The 13205-nt window shown below is 46.1% G+C and overlaps 1 protein-coding gene across 1 annotated transcript in view; it reads right to left on the bottom strand.

Annotated features, from left to right (window-relative positions):
* sdc2 (syndecan 2) overlaps positions 1-13205 on the bottom strand; it is a 49543-nt gene that overhangs the window by 31460 nt on the left and 4878 nt on the right. The gene's annotated exons all lie outside the window — the stretch shown is intronic.

Genomic DNA, 13205 nt, shown 5'->3' with positions numbered 1-13205 from the left:
ATGGGTAATTTTAGATGAAAAACATTTCCATTTGCAAAACGTTTACCGAGAAACGTGTCTGTCCACACAAAACCAGCCATAAGCAGGCGCTTATACCAGGCGTGTGGTGGAGTGAGCGCTCCCACAGAAATACACCAGGAACAGAGAAGACACACAGCAGATGAAACTCAACACAAATGCAAAGGGTCATTATGGATCTGCAACCAACAACACAGAGTCTGACAACCAACGTCAGTCTGGATTAACAACCGAAAAATAACCATACAATGTGCAAATTTGTTACAAAAGCCATAAAGCCATGTAATGCTCTGTGTTTGTGTTACTGGTTGGAAGGTTTAATGCATGCAGGTTAAAGCAGAGATGAGGCGTCCAAGAAATTTAGCGTTTCCGTCATACAGGAGGAGACGCTGAGCTTCAGATTTATGCATGCATGCATGCAAGATTTATCCATTGAAGCAAAAGACGCCGTGACCTCCACAAAATCAGAAAAAAAACCCCAAATTCAATTCTAATGTGATTATAGTAAAACTAGTTATTATAAGTAACTTTTAAAACGGAAATGCTCACATTGGTTCAAATGTAAAGCAATGTCTGATTAATATTAATACACGTGACAATATCAAATGAGTCCTTTTGTATGTGCTTATTTCATTCTTTACATTTTGCAAAGCGTTGATGTATTGTGGTTATTTAAATAGTTTGATGTTGATCGTTGAATTCACAATTTATTTCTATTATTATAATTATTATTCACTAATTTATTTTGGTTTGATTTCTTTGACTTTATTTTTAATTTAATGTGTGTAAATTCTGTGGCATGTTATCTGACAGGTCATGGAGGGATGAAGGGTGGCGCCATATAGAATCTCACCCAGGGAAAACCCACAGGTGCACAGGGATAACATGCAAACTCCAAACAGAGAGGTCCCTGAACATTGGGGTTGAGCAGGAAATATTCCCACTGAGAGGAAAGACAAGGGAAAACAACAAGATAATATAATCAACGCTATACACACACAGCACGAAAAGTTACCTTGAAATGGGGCAAAAAGCCAAAGACTCAAACCAGGAACCTTCTAACCGTGACACCAACAATCAACCGACTCCAAAAACAGCATCAAAGTTTCCAGTAAATCTTTTTCATCGCTGAACCCTGAACTCGCGCTGCTCCTGAAGCCGCCCGGTTCTGTTTACGGAAAACAGACCGCCTGGGTATCAAACACCGGTCACGCCAAAACGTGCACGTCTGTGGGTCTGTGCAACCCGTGAGCACACCGCGGTGCCGTCTGCTCCGTAGCCGCCACTTGTTGAAACAAACTGTTCCACAAAGAACAGACGAAACGCTTCCACGCCGTCCACATGCAGGCCAGCTGCTGGACGCTGGACTCGTTCTTCTCTTATCAACACAACAACACAGACGCCAAGTCAGCTCACAAGTATGAGTCAACAGCTGAAGTCATTCTGCACGACGTCCTCCGGGGTGCGCTCCGCCGAGCTGATCCTGATCGCCTCCTGCTCACTTTTCAAGCTGGAATAAGTCGCTTCTGAAGATCTGAGCATGTAGGCGCAATGCTTCCCTTCCCTTGGCTTTTATTCTCGTGATTTCACATTTGGAAACGACGGGGTAAAATCCTCATTCTGTCCGATGTAAATAATTGAATTCTGGCAGCCAGAAAAGGTCCGGTGCTGCTGCACTTTCAATCTTTAATGACTGTGTGAGAGAATGAGCTGAAAGCTGGAAAGAGTGCCAGCGTATCAAGACGGAAAACACACTTTCAGCTTAAAAAACACACAATTAGCGAGGGCACAGTCACAAAGGAGAACATTCATTTTTTTCTGAAATGGGTACCAAAACTCCTGCAGCTAAAAATGGCTTTTCATGTGTGTGCCAGGCGTCCGCCGCTCCGCTCTTCCCAGCTTCTCTCCCCTCATGCCGCAATTCACCAAGAATGTGTGGTTTGAGAAAACTGCAGTCCTCCTTTTCCTGAAAGGTCCTGAGACAACAGGAGCTGGCGGTGGGCTGGCGGTGGGCTGGCGGTGGGCTGGCGGTGGGCTGGCGGTGGGCTGGCGCCGCCGGTTCATCAGCTGCGCGAGTCGAGGCCACGTCCGCCAGAAAGACTAATGCTGAGCGAAAGAGATCTTTCTAATGATCAGGCTTCTACATAGAGTTGCCAACCGTTCCTTGAAAAACGGAATCGTTCCGTATTTGGATGTAAAAGTGTGCGTTCCGTATTGAGCTGAAAAGGAACGCACTTTGTTCTGTATTTTTGTGAGAGTCAAAACGTGAGCAATGGAACTTGCGCTTGTTTTTGAAAACTTACGGTAAATTGTTCACCGGCTCTCTGACGTTCTGTGACCAATGAGCTGACAAACATGGCTTGGCAACACATCTCATTGGTCAAAAAAAGACCGTTCCGAGTAGGCTTCAGCAGTTCATTGGCCAATAGTCAGTTTCGTCACAGAGCGCATGGGAAGAAGTAAATCAAAACATTACAGCAGCGCAGCATGGCTTCCAGAGACACGTAAGTTTGTGCCGTTTCCATATCAGATATATCATGTTTAGTTCATTGATGTGTGTCTGCTGCTGCAGACTGTGGAGTGTTTTCAGTTTAGAAACGGAACCTTGTTGGTTTTTTGTTCAGAAGGTTTTTCAGCTTTGATTTTGCACTTTTTTAGTTGAAAATAAAATAAAAAAAAAGAACATGTTAAAATCCAGAAGCGACAGCAGCTGTTTGATGTTATTTTGCACATTTAGCAATAAAAATAGAATAGAATAGGAATAGAAGACTTCATTAATCTCACAGTGGAGAAATTTCCAGGTGTATCGGCTCATAGAACCCACAGCGGGGTGCAAAAGTAATGAATGGTGCAATAATTAACAAGTTATAGTGCAAATCATACTAGGATTGACAATAGAAGCTAAAGACAATGAAGATCTAACTGTATGTACAACCTGAATCTTAAAAATATAACAGGAAATATATAATATATACAATATATACAATACAATATGCAATATATAACTATACAGTATGATATAATATGTACAATATGTTTTAGCGGAGTGAATGGATGATAAAGTGTCGCTGAATTTCTGAAAGGGGCGGGTGCAGGATATTATAATGTCCAGGATTATTGCTCATATTCTACACAGTAGAACTGTACAGTCTGACAGCGGTGGGGATGAGAGGCCTGTGGTAGCTCCTTCCTGCTCTGAGGGTCTCAGTCTCCTCTGAAGGAGCTGCTGAGCTGCTCTACCGTCCGGTGCAGTGGCTGAGAGCTGCTGTCCATCATGATGATACTGGAATGATAACTGTCTCACTGTAGGCCTCAAATACAAACTGATCATGAGTTACTGCAATCTTGCTACTGTAGGTGTAATGCAGTAGCCTAATGTGTTTTTATAGTCTGTAATAGGTATAACTGTGGCAAAATGCTGTTATATATGCGTTTTTGACCCCCCAAAAACCCAGTTTTTTTTCAGCTGCCCATGAGAGGTGTTCCTTATTTTAATCTCTGGGAGTTGGCAACCCTACTTCTACATAGCAATTTGTTTGTCTTCAGTAAAAAACACTGGGAGGATGAACGAGGGAAGGATTCACAAATTATAACGAGCTCAGATCATCAGTGCTTCCTTCCCATGATGCATCTCTGCTGTCCAGCAAAACACAAACAATCCCGAATAGTGAGTAAATTATGGTTGAATAACTCTGACACGGGGAAAACGGAGCTTCTTCTGTTTAGCTTCATGTGAAAATGGTGGCAGACGTGGTGCGTTTCGGTTAAAGTCTGGTTCCTATTCGGTTTTTTTCTAACCGCCGTTGCGAGCCGGTCCCACTTTTCCCCTCAAAACCTGACGAAAAGCTCCTCGGAGCCAAAGCAGACGTTATTCTGAGCTTGTTTTTACAGGCTGGGCCGTTTTCCCCATTAGCTAAAAACTAATTCTGGTGAGGTTAAATCTGTGGAATTCCCCGTCGCGTTGGGCTCGCTTCACGCTCCTCTGGTTCAGAAACAACAAACTCAGGTGAGACTGCAGAGGAGAAATGACAGATAGGACTCTTTTACAGGTTCTGTGAGATCTAATGTCATCCAGTTTTTAAATCCGTAAAGTCTGAAATGTACTCGTATATCATATAAATGAGTCAGATGTGCCATCTGTTGACATCCTGTCTCTAATACTAAAACATCAAGCATAAATCCACCTGAGAGCGAGCGTTCCAGCCCTTTTCGGCTCTTTTTTGGAGCAGACAGCCGCAACACAAACAGTCTGAGCGGAGTGTTTTTAATATTTTATGAAATCACTGACTCGTTAGGACGTGAAGAAATGTGCGTGTACTTTACCCTCTTAAGACAGCTGAAACCCAGAGCAGCCTCAGCGCCAGGAAAATCCCCGTCACAGTGAGATTCGCTCACGTATTGGACAGAAAAACAGGCGGCAAGTCCAAATTTCACTGACGTTTTCTTGAGCACAGTGGACGACTTGCGCCGAACAGGTGAAGCTTCATATGAATTATAACTGTAAATCCTCTTTATGTCCACTCTTTGCTGTTTTTTTCGTGGATGCGAAGCTCCGCTGTGTCAGCGGCTGCCTCCATCTGCAGGGCCGCCCCGCCTCCTCCCTCAGCCGCCCAATCACTTGATTAAAGCAAATTATCAGCATCACAGTAATCAAACTTTGCACCCTGCCGGCCCGCCTGCCTCCATTACACCGTGCAAACCGGTTTAACCGTAGCATGGAATTGATTGGGATTATAAGTGGCGCTCTGACCTTGGCTGAAGCCACCGTCACAGGGGGCTTTCGCTCCTTTTGAAGTGATATGTGGAGCAGGGGTGTCAAACTCATTTAGTTCGGGGGCCACGTGCAGCCCTGAGGGAGCCACGCTGCTGAAAAACTACCAGAACAGCCTTTACATGGAGTCCGTCTTTATTGTACTACGGACTATGTGTATTTTTTTTCCAAATATGATCAATTTAGTGGCAAAAAGCCAATTTTAATGATGAAAAATACAGTGAAATGTCCAAAAGAACATCAGTAACTGTTGCTTTAAAGCTCCAGGTTACTTATTGACCGACAGCTGACATCTCAACTCGGGTGTCGGTGAAAATTCAATGCTTTCTTTGCGATGTTTACAGCTGGCTATAAAGGACGCCACACACTACAGGATTTTTTTCAATCTTCCCCGATTCAGAAACCACACACTAGAAGACAACAGAGGACAGATCGCACCCGATCTTCCTCTCCTGATCTTCTAGTGTGAGGTGTCGCTCCGGAGCAGAACACACACTAGCAGATTCTTCAGCCGAGAATCGGCTCCTCGCTCCTCCAGATCTCGCGCCGTCCAACGTGACTTTGCGCGGTTTCCCTTCATTCCTGTGTTTAACAACATTTAAATGCACAGAAGACAGAAACAGAAGACGGAAACAGTTTCAGATCATTTTCTTATAATTTACCCTCCACATTTGATAATAATTGAGCTTATTAATCTGTGTGTTTTTTTTTGTTTTTTTTTTACTTTTGAGTCCCGAGTGGAGCAGTAGAATAAAGTTATTAGCAGTCCGTGACAAATAAAGGCTACTTTTTAAATCACCAAATATCTTAAATCATTCTTTTTGTCCACAGATTTGATAGTTTACACCAGAATAAAAACACGTTGAGCTTTGATTAGGAAAAGTTTCATTATACGTCCGCTCTGTCTCTGAAGGCACGGAGTCAGCGGAAAGTTTTTTTTTTTTTTTCTTCCCCATTCTTTGGTGATGGTTAATGATGGAGATGAATTAAAACATCGGGAAGATTATTGCAGGACTGGCGGAGATGCAGATGAATGCATTAAATCTGAGTTTGGGTCTGAATGGAGGAAATCCAGTTCATCCAGGAGCGATAGGATTAAACATCACTTTCTGCACAGCTGAGTTTAGGAGCTCTGGCTTTTCTGTTTCACTGTCATATAGTGAATATATTTCACAGACATATATTCATGTCCCCAGCTCCGACAGCTGAGAGGGGATTTTTTTTAAGCAGCAGCACCTTGGTGAGACGAAGCTGTTCAGCCAATCAGGGAGCTTTATTTCGAGGGTGTGGACAGGTCAGCTCTGAGCTGATCGGCGCCTCTCGGAGCTCCACACACCACAGGATTTGCGATCAGAAATATTAAACATGTTCATTATCTACGATCTCCCCTTCCGACGCCTCCCGAGAGGCTCCGACCGGAAAAAATCTCTCGGAACACACCGCACACCAGAGGAGGATCGGGCCAAAACTCATTTGCATACTCCCGACAATCGGACCCTGTCGGCTTCGATCGGGAGGAGACGATCGGGGCAAAATTAGGCCCGTTCGTCCTGTAGTGTGTGGTGGCCTTAAGGGTGTGTGGGCCGCATTGCAGCCACTTGCGGGTCGGTTTTGGGCCACAGGCCTTATGTTTGACACCCCTGATGTAGACAGAGTGACTGCTTGGGGATTAAATCTCTTTATGCTGGAATTTTCAGCCTCCAGAGGAGAGTGTGCAGCCTGAACGCAGCTCGCCGTGCAGAAAAACAGATTTCCAGTAACGGGGTCAAAGGGTCAGCCGTGTACCCGACCGCCGACATGACACATCCAGACTGGCAGTCTGTGTTTGCTCAGAGACTTTTTCCCTGAAATGGTCCACCTGTCAGGAGGGCGGTGCGGCGTGAAGAGCACCACCGCCGCCGCCGCCGCCGCCGCCGCCACTGCCACCGAGCAAGTCCGTACTATTTGCATTTGAAAATCAAAAACAGACTCCATGTGACCCGGTTTCCCCAGTTTGAGGCGCTCTCCTCCGAACAAACCCCCCGACCCCCGGGCTTCACCGCCGCTCGCCGCCGGGCTGGAAGGGTTTATACAGTTGGCGCTGAGAGCCCAGATGGCTGTTAACAGACTGCATTAGCGAAGATTAACTCGCCCGGTGGAACCGTCACATCGGGGCCTCGGATCATGTCAGCAGCCACGGCGGAGCGGCGGCGCGACGCACCATCGGGCCTTTAGCTTCACACTGACTTGCAGAAATGGATCTACAGAGAACGTCTACATTATCAGAAGAATGAGGGGAAGATGCTGAGAAGACGTGAACCATTGCTGATTTTCCATTTCTGCTGGACAAAATAACTCTTTTTTTCCACTTTTGTGTTACTGAAACGCAGAGTCGTGAAGGAATTCCATGGCTATACTTGTGGACTCTGGGCTTTGGGCGTTGTCCGTCTCTAATCGGTGCTGGATGGACGGCCAGACGCACAGCCGTTTGGAAAACGAGTCCGGAGCAGATCCAAATACCTTCAGTTCCTCTGGCCTTCCGGCCGGTTATCTGGAAGCAGCAATTCCATTTTCTTGGGAAAATTAACCAGAAACTAAAAGAAGATGATGTTTAGTAACAAGCATGTTTGAGTTGGAGCAACTTTTATGCTGCAGCCTGAAGAAACACCAACAGGATTCGAACCGTGAAGCTTTTAATTTCCAAAGATGAAGCGGGAGTGACCAGTCAGTTTCTAATAAGACTTAACTCAACACTGGATGTTGGATTTTAAAGCGAAATAAAGATTTCTGATAACATTTATTAAAGGACGAAACATGGAGCTTCACACGTTTTGTCCAATTTTTGTTTCGACGTCTGCGGGAAACAAGAAACTGGGAACAGATTCAAACTATTGTTTGGACATAATGTCTTGCATGTGTTGCTCTAATAAAAGCAGCATAGATGTGGATGAGATAGTGTGGTTTTCTGCATTTTGCAGAAAAATTCTTTAAAACTTTCAAACAATGATTCTCTTGATACTTGTATTAGCTCGCGTCCATAATGAGATAATTATTTTCACGCTTTGAAAGAGTTCGTGTTAAGAGTTGATCACCATCACTGATCTTAAATGTTCAACAGGTTCCATTGCATGACTTTAAGGTTTGCTGTGACCAGTGTGAATCTCTGTTATAAAGTTTTAGCTTTAAGCTCATAAGAAACTTGATTCTGTTGTAATCAAGCAAACATACCCAAAGAGATCCACAGGGAGAACATGCAGACTCCACAAAACCAGCAGCTGACTTCTACACCAGTCTAGGATCTGAGACGTCAATCCAGCTTGACCGTCTCTCCCATTGTTAACGTTCATAAAGTATTGGTCGCAGTGTGTTTGGTTTCACTATAAAACAACAATCAGCACCCACTAGTGGCCAAACATGAAATTACATCAGCAGAATATTGTGTAAAAATGCTAAACGTTTCTGAAACTTTTCTCTAAACCTTTCTGAAGCTTTATCATCTGATTTGTTGTCATGTTCTTTAGTAACGGTGTGTGTGTGTGTGTGTGTGTGTGTGTGTGTGTGTGTGTGTGTGTGTGTGTGTGTGTGTGTGTGTGTGTGTGTGTGTGTGTGTGTATCAGGGTTTGGCTTTGCTGCCATTTATTGGCAAATTAAAGGTCAAAGTTTGGGTCCGCAGTCTTTTATTAAAAGCAATCTAGCGAAGCCACAGAGGAAAACGACGCATTCGTTCAGACAATTTAAAATCAAAACTACTGTCAGAAAAAGGTCACGGAGGCTCCGGTTCAGCTTAATTGCAGGATCACTTTAACACCGTTTTACTAAAAAAAGGTGGGGAAACTGGAGCTGCGTCGCATGAAGAAACACGGTGACTGATGGCGTGACCTTTCGAGAATCAGGACAAACAAAGCGTAACAGTGAGGGCTGTGTGAAGTTTTACAGTACCAACAGTTCAAATCTGGTAGAAATCCTGGAGAGCTGAAACAGATTCATATTTCATTCTGCTCGCCATATTTTCCCCCGTTCAGACCGCTGTTAGCTCATTCAGTCCTGCGCCGTGACTCACTGTCTGGACCGACTCGGAGATGCGGTCACAGTTTATACTCCGGGGCGCTGGACGTCTGCCACAGCGCCACAAAAGAACATCCTGCGATCCAGATCTGCGGCGCGGACATCGCCGGCCCCGCGAACCCCAGTGAGGGAACCGAGCTCACCTCCGCAGAGTCAGCAGGAAAAAAAAAAAAACACTGACGGTGTAATTAAAGGGGAGGAGGAGGAGAACGAGGAGAAAACTGAAGTGTTAGGGGTTTTTTTTTTTCCCTAAGTGAGGAATGCTGGAGACAGATGAACATCTTTGAATCCATCCATCTGCTGCACTGCTTTGTCCAACGTGGGGTTTCCGGGTTCTGGAGCGGATCCCAGCTGACTGAGGGCTGAAGAACACGATGGACGAGCCGCCGGTCCGCTGCAGAGACAGCTACACGCAGCCTGAGGTCACCAACGGCGCTCGAATGCAAGGTTTAGGACTCAAACAGGGAACCCTCCCAATGTGAGACTACAGGGCTTAACACTGCACCCAAGGGAAAATCTGAAATTACCATTAATGCAAGTGGGAGTGCTTGTTACAATAACAAGCACGTCTCGTAAATGAATATTCAGCAGCACTTAGGTGGAGTATTTAAAGTTGTTGTGTTTCACTAAATGGAGACGGGTTAATGCACCAAAAACGCATCCAGAGCGGGAAAAAGAAGAGAAAAAAAAAAAAAACACGCCACAAATGAATTCCCTTCCTGAAACTCATCAAGCTCCACAGCAGACCCTCTGGAATCTCATGAAAACAGCTCAAATGAAGTGATTGCAGGGAGGATAATTTGCGGTGGATGATACGCCCAACATGCAGAGCATGATTTACATGCCGTAGCTGTTTCGACTTAAGATGTGGAGGGAGGGGGGGGGCGAATAATGGAAACAGCAGACTTTAGAGCGACATATTTGTGCTTGGAGAAACGCCAGTCGTAGATATCAATTTGGTGCCTTTTAGAGACGATAAAGCCGGGCTCGTAAATGTGAGCGAGCACAGATGTGTTAAATGTGCCGTCCTGTTTTCCACGGCGGTGCTGGGAGTCGGACGGGAGGCGGGGTGGAGGGGGGCGGCGGGTTGACGTCATGGCTCCGTATATCCACCGGTCTGAGGGCCGTGGACACATGGAAGGCATTTGGCCCCCACATCATTGTCTATTCGGCAGAACAAAGTGCGACGGTTTCGCAGGCGGCGTTTGATTTCACTTCATCCTTTAACAAGCCGACCGCCAAAACCCCGGACCGACCGCAGTCCGCGCTAATGACACTTAATACAGCTTTAAAGGAACAATCTTTATTTTAGTTGGAGTTATTGGGCGAGCTGCTTCATGTCAGAATCCTTTATTTACATTAAACACAGAGTACGGCCTGTGTGACGGTTTTTATTGAGGAGGTTTTATTTTAAGCACAGGAAACTTGATATTTCGTGTCTGTCAATAAAAGCAAATAAACGGGGTACATTATATCACTTGAAAAAGGATGATTTTTTTGTAATAAGTACAAAGTACGGCCATTATTGAGCAAAATAACAATTTTAAAGGTGCAACATGTAATCTCTGTTTAATGACAGGTTATTAGCGTCTCAAGTGAAACAAACAAGAGTCCTGGTGTGTAAATAAATGACTTTCTCCTGTGACTTGATGGAGTGATTCAAATCTGTGAGTTTTTAAGCTTGGAGCCAGTTCAGTGTATCGAATCAGTCAGAAAATGATCAGGAGACATCAAATAAACGTCAGCTGAAGGTTGATATTAACCAGAAGTCTATTTCACACACGCTCAGGAAGAATATGCAAACTACATATAGAAAAGCTCCAAAACCAAACTGGAAGCAGGGAAATTCCCTCTGTGAAGTGAGACACCGTGGAGACATGTAATTAAACTGTTTACTGGATCATTTGAAAGGTTTGAATCTCAGGGATCAATTCCAGACTGTAGAAGTTTGCTCATCCGGACTGGAGCCTGTTGCAGGCCTGTTTTGGTCCACGTGCCTTCTGTTTGACACCCCTGCTGTAAAGCATATTGAGGATGAAGTGGAGGAAACGTGGTACAGAAGTGAAATCCTACTATATTTAAACGCATCGCTACCCAATAAACCACATTCTTTTAAAAGAAACCCTCATGCGGAGCGAGCGTCCTCCTCAAACATCCAAAGATTCCCAAAGTGTGAACCAATCAAACGCGTCCTGCGGCCTCCAGACCAATCAGAGGCCGGCGGACGACCAGATGGCTCCATCGGTCTTATTTCCCCTCCTGCCAAGTTCCACGCTTTTCGTTTCTCTCGGCGCTGCAGAAGCTCCAGACGAGTCCGGAGGAGCTTGGACGCCAAAAGGGAGAAAGAAGTCCGCAAATCTTTCCCCCTTGATCTCCCTCCGCTTCTCCTCCTCTTTCCCACCTTAAACTGGAAAGCAGCCGGCAGTAAAAAGAAGAAAAAAGAGAGAGAAAGCAGACGTCTTGACAGGGTTTTCCCCCCTCCATCGCCGTCCCGCCGAGGAAGTTTCCATTCGCTAAGCTAATTGTGCTAAAGGAGAGGAAGTGTCGGTGCTTTGCTTTACGTGGAGACGTGGAGATGCACGTGCTGCGGCCCGTCAGCCCGGACGCAGCACAGACCACGACCCCCCGCTTCGGTTTCAGCCACGTCTCCACGACGTGTTTTCCCCGACGCTCCGGCTGCATATTTTAAACACGTGGCCACGGATTCAGACAAACACGTCCACATATACACCCGCAGGGATGCAAAAGGGAAAAAAAAACACACAGGCACAGTCAACACAGTGGGGCTATTTGTGAGTCTTTACTAGTATGCACAAGTTCCTGCCAAAGAAGAAAAAAAAAAAAACCCTCTCCAGCTCGTCAACAAGAGACAGGAGGAGGAGGAGGAGGGAGAGTGGGGGAGGAAGGCTTTCAAAAACACATACGTCCTGCAGATGTTGGCAAATTCAATGCAAGCGCTCACACCTAACGGGGAGGGAAAAGAGGAGGGAAAAAAAGAAAGAAAAGAAAAGAAAAACGTTCCTGTCCTTCATTGATCCGAGCCCAGAGAGAGGAAGCCTCTTTTCTCAGCCTCATCGAGAGCCGGAGCGAAGGCCGGAGCGCTTCCCGACCACGCTGGCAGACATGTGGCGAGAAGAGGGGGGGGGGGGGGGGGGGGGGGGGGGGGGCAGGAGGCCGGTGCACGGACCGCCGGTGTGCCTGTGCGGCGACAAAACAGCAGTTCATGCGTGGACACGGATGGATTCAGGGAAAAGGAGGAGGGGGGGGGGGCTTCAGTGGTCCAGCTTCCTCCTGTCGAGTCCATTAACGATTGCATAACGCTTGGCAGACGGGGAGTGGTTTAATGCAGCCCCCTCCACCCCCCTCCACCCGAAGGGTCCAGCGCTGTCGAGGAGGCGCGATGCTGAGGATCTCAGGCTCAGGTTTTAAAGCGAAAAGCCAAAACTTTTACTGCATTTTTAATTATCCATTTACACGACAACGCTGCTCGGAGTCACTGAAAACTCAACTTTTTGAAAACACTGCGACTCTGTCTACAAGGAAACGGGGGAAAATACAACTTTCTAATGACGCTCTGGCTCCTGTCACCATCAAAACGGCAGAAAAAAAGGAATAAAATATAAATACGTCATTGATTTGGGGAAGCGCCACCAGCGCCGAAGCTTTTCCAAAGCCAGACACGAACCCCGGCGATCGCATGCGAGCCGGACGCCGGCTCAGTTTGAGGAGTTTCTCGCTTGATGCAAAATAAAAGAGCATCATTAAAAATACAGCAGGAGAAGCGGCAGCGGCAGCATCTGGCCTCCTGCTTCGCTCATCCTCCACGTCCTCCACTCTCACCCTTTCATCCACCTCTGTTTTTCGGCCTTGCGACATTATTCCCTCCCGCCTTTATTAGCCTCGCCTCTCTTGATCGTCCCAGACAAGGTAAATATTTTGTCCGGGCACTCCAGACAAGCAGCTCGTCTATTCATCACCAAGCCGGCTGGAAATGAAGTGTTTAAACACGAGCGTCACGCCGTTATCGCCGCTGAATGTGAAAAAAATTCCACTGCACGCGGCTCATTCAGCAGCACAACAACCGGGCGCCGCGGGTTCACCGGCCTTGGAGCGAGTGTTAAGAATGGCGCATTCGACACGCATCTCGGATTTAAATCAGATTCATATCCGTGTGTGTGAAGCGAAGGTGCAGCGCATGTGTGTTTGTGTTTGTGTGTTCAAATCAGCAGGAGCATGACAGGAATTCCACTCAATGAAACTCAAACACACAAGTGGCAAATACAGTTATATGCACGCGTATTTATTTTTCAGATTTATTGAGTATTTTTTTTTCCTTTTCTTTAAACTCCCTCGACCCTCTTTTCTAACCTCC

The sequence above is a fragment of the Salarias fasciatus genome, chromosome 22, assembly GCF_902148845.1.
Source record: "Salarias fasciatus chromosome 22, fSalaFa1.1, whole genome shotgun sequence".
In the NCBI taxonomy this organism is placed as follows: Eukaryota; Metazoa; Chordata; class Actinopteri; order Blenniiformes; family Blenniidae; genus Salarias; species Salarias fasciatus.
This window is presented reverse-complemented; position numbering and strand designations above follow the sequence as displayed.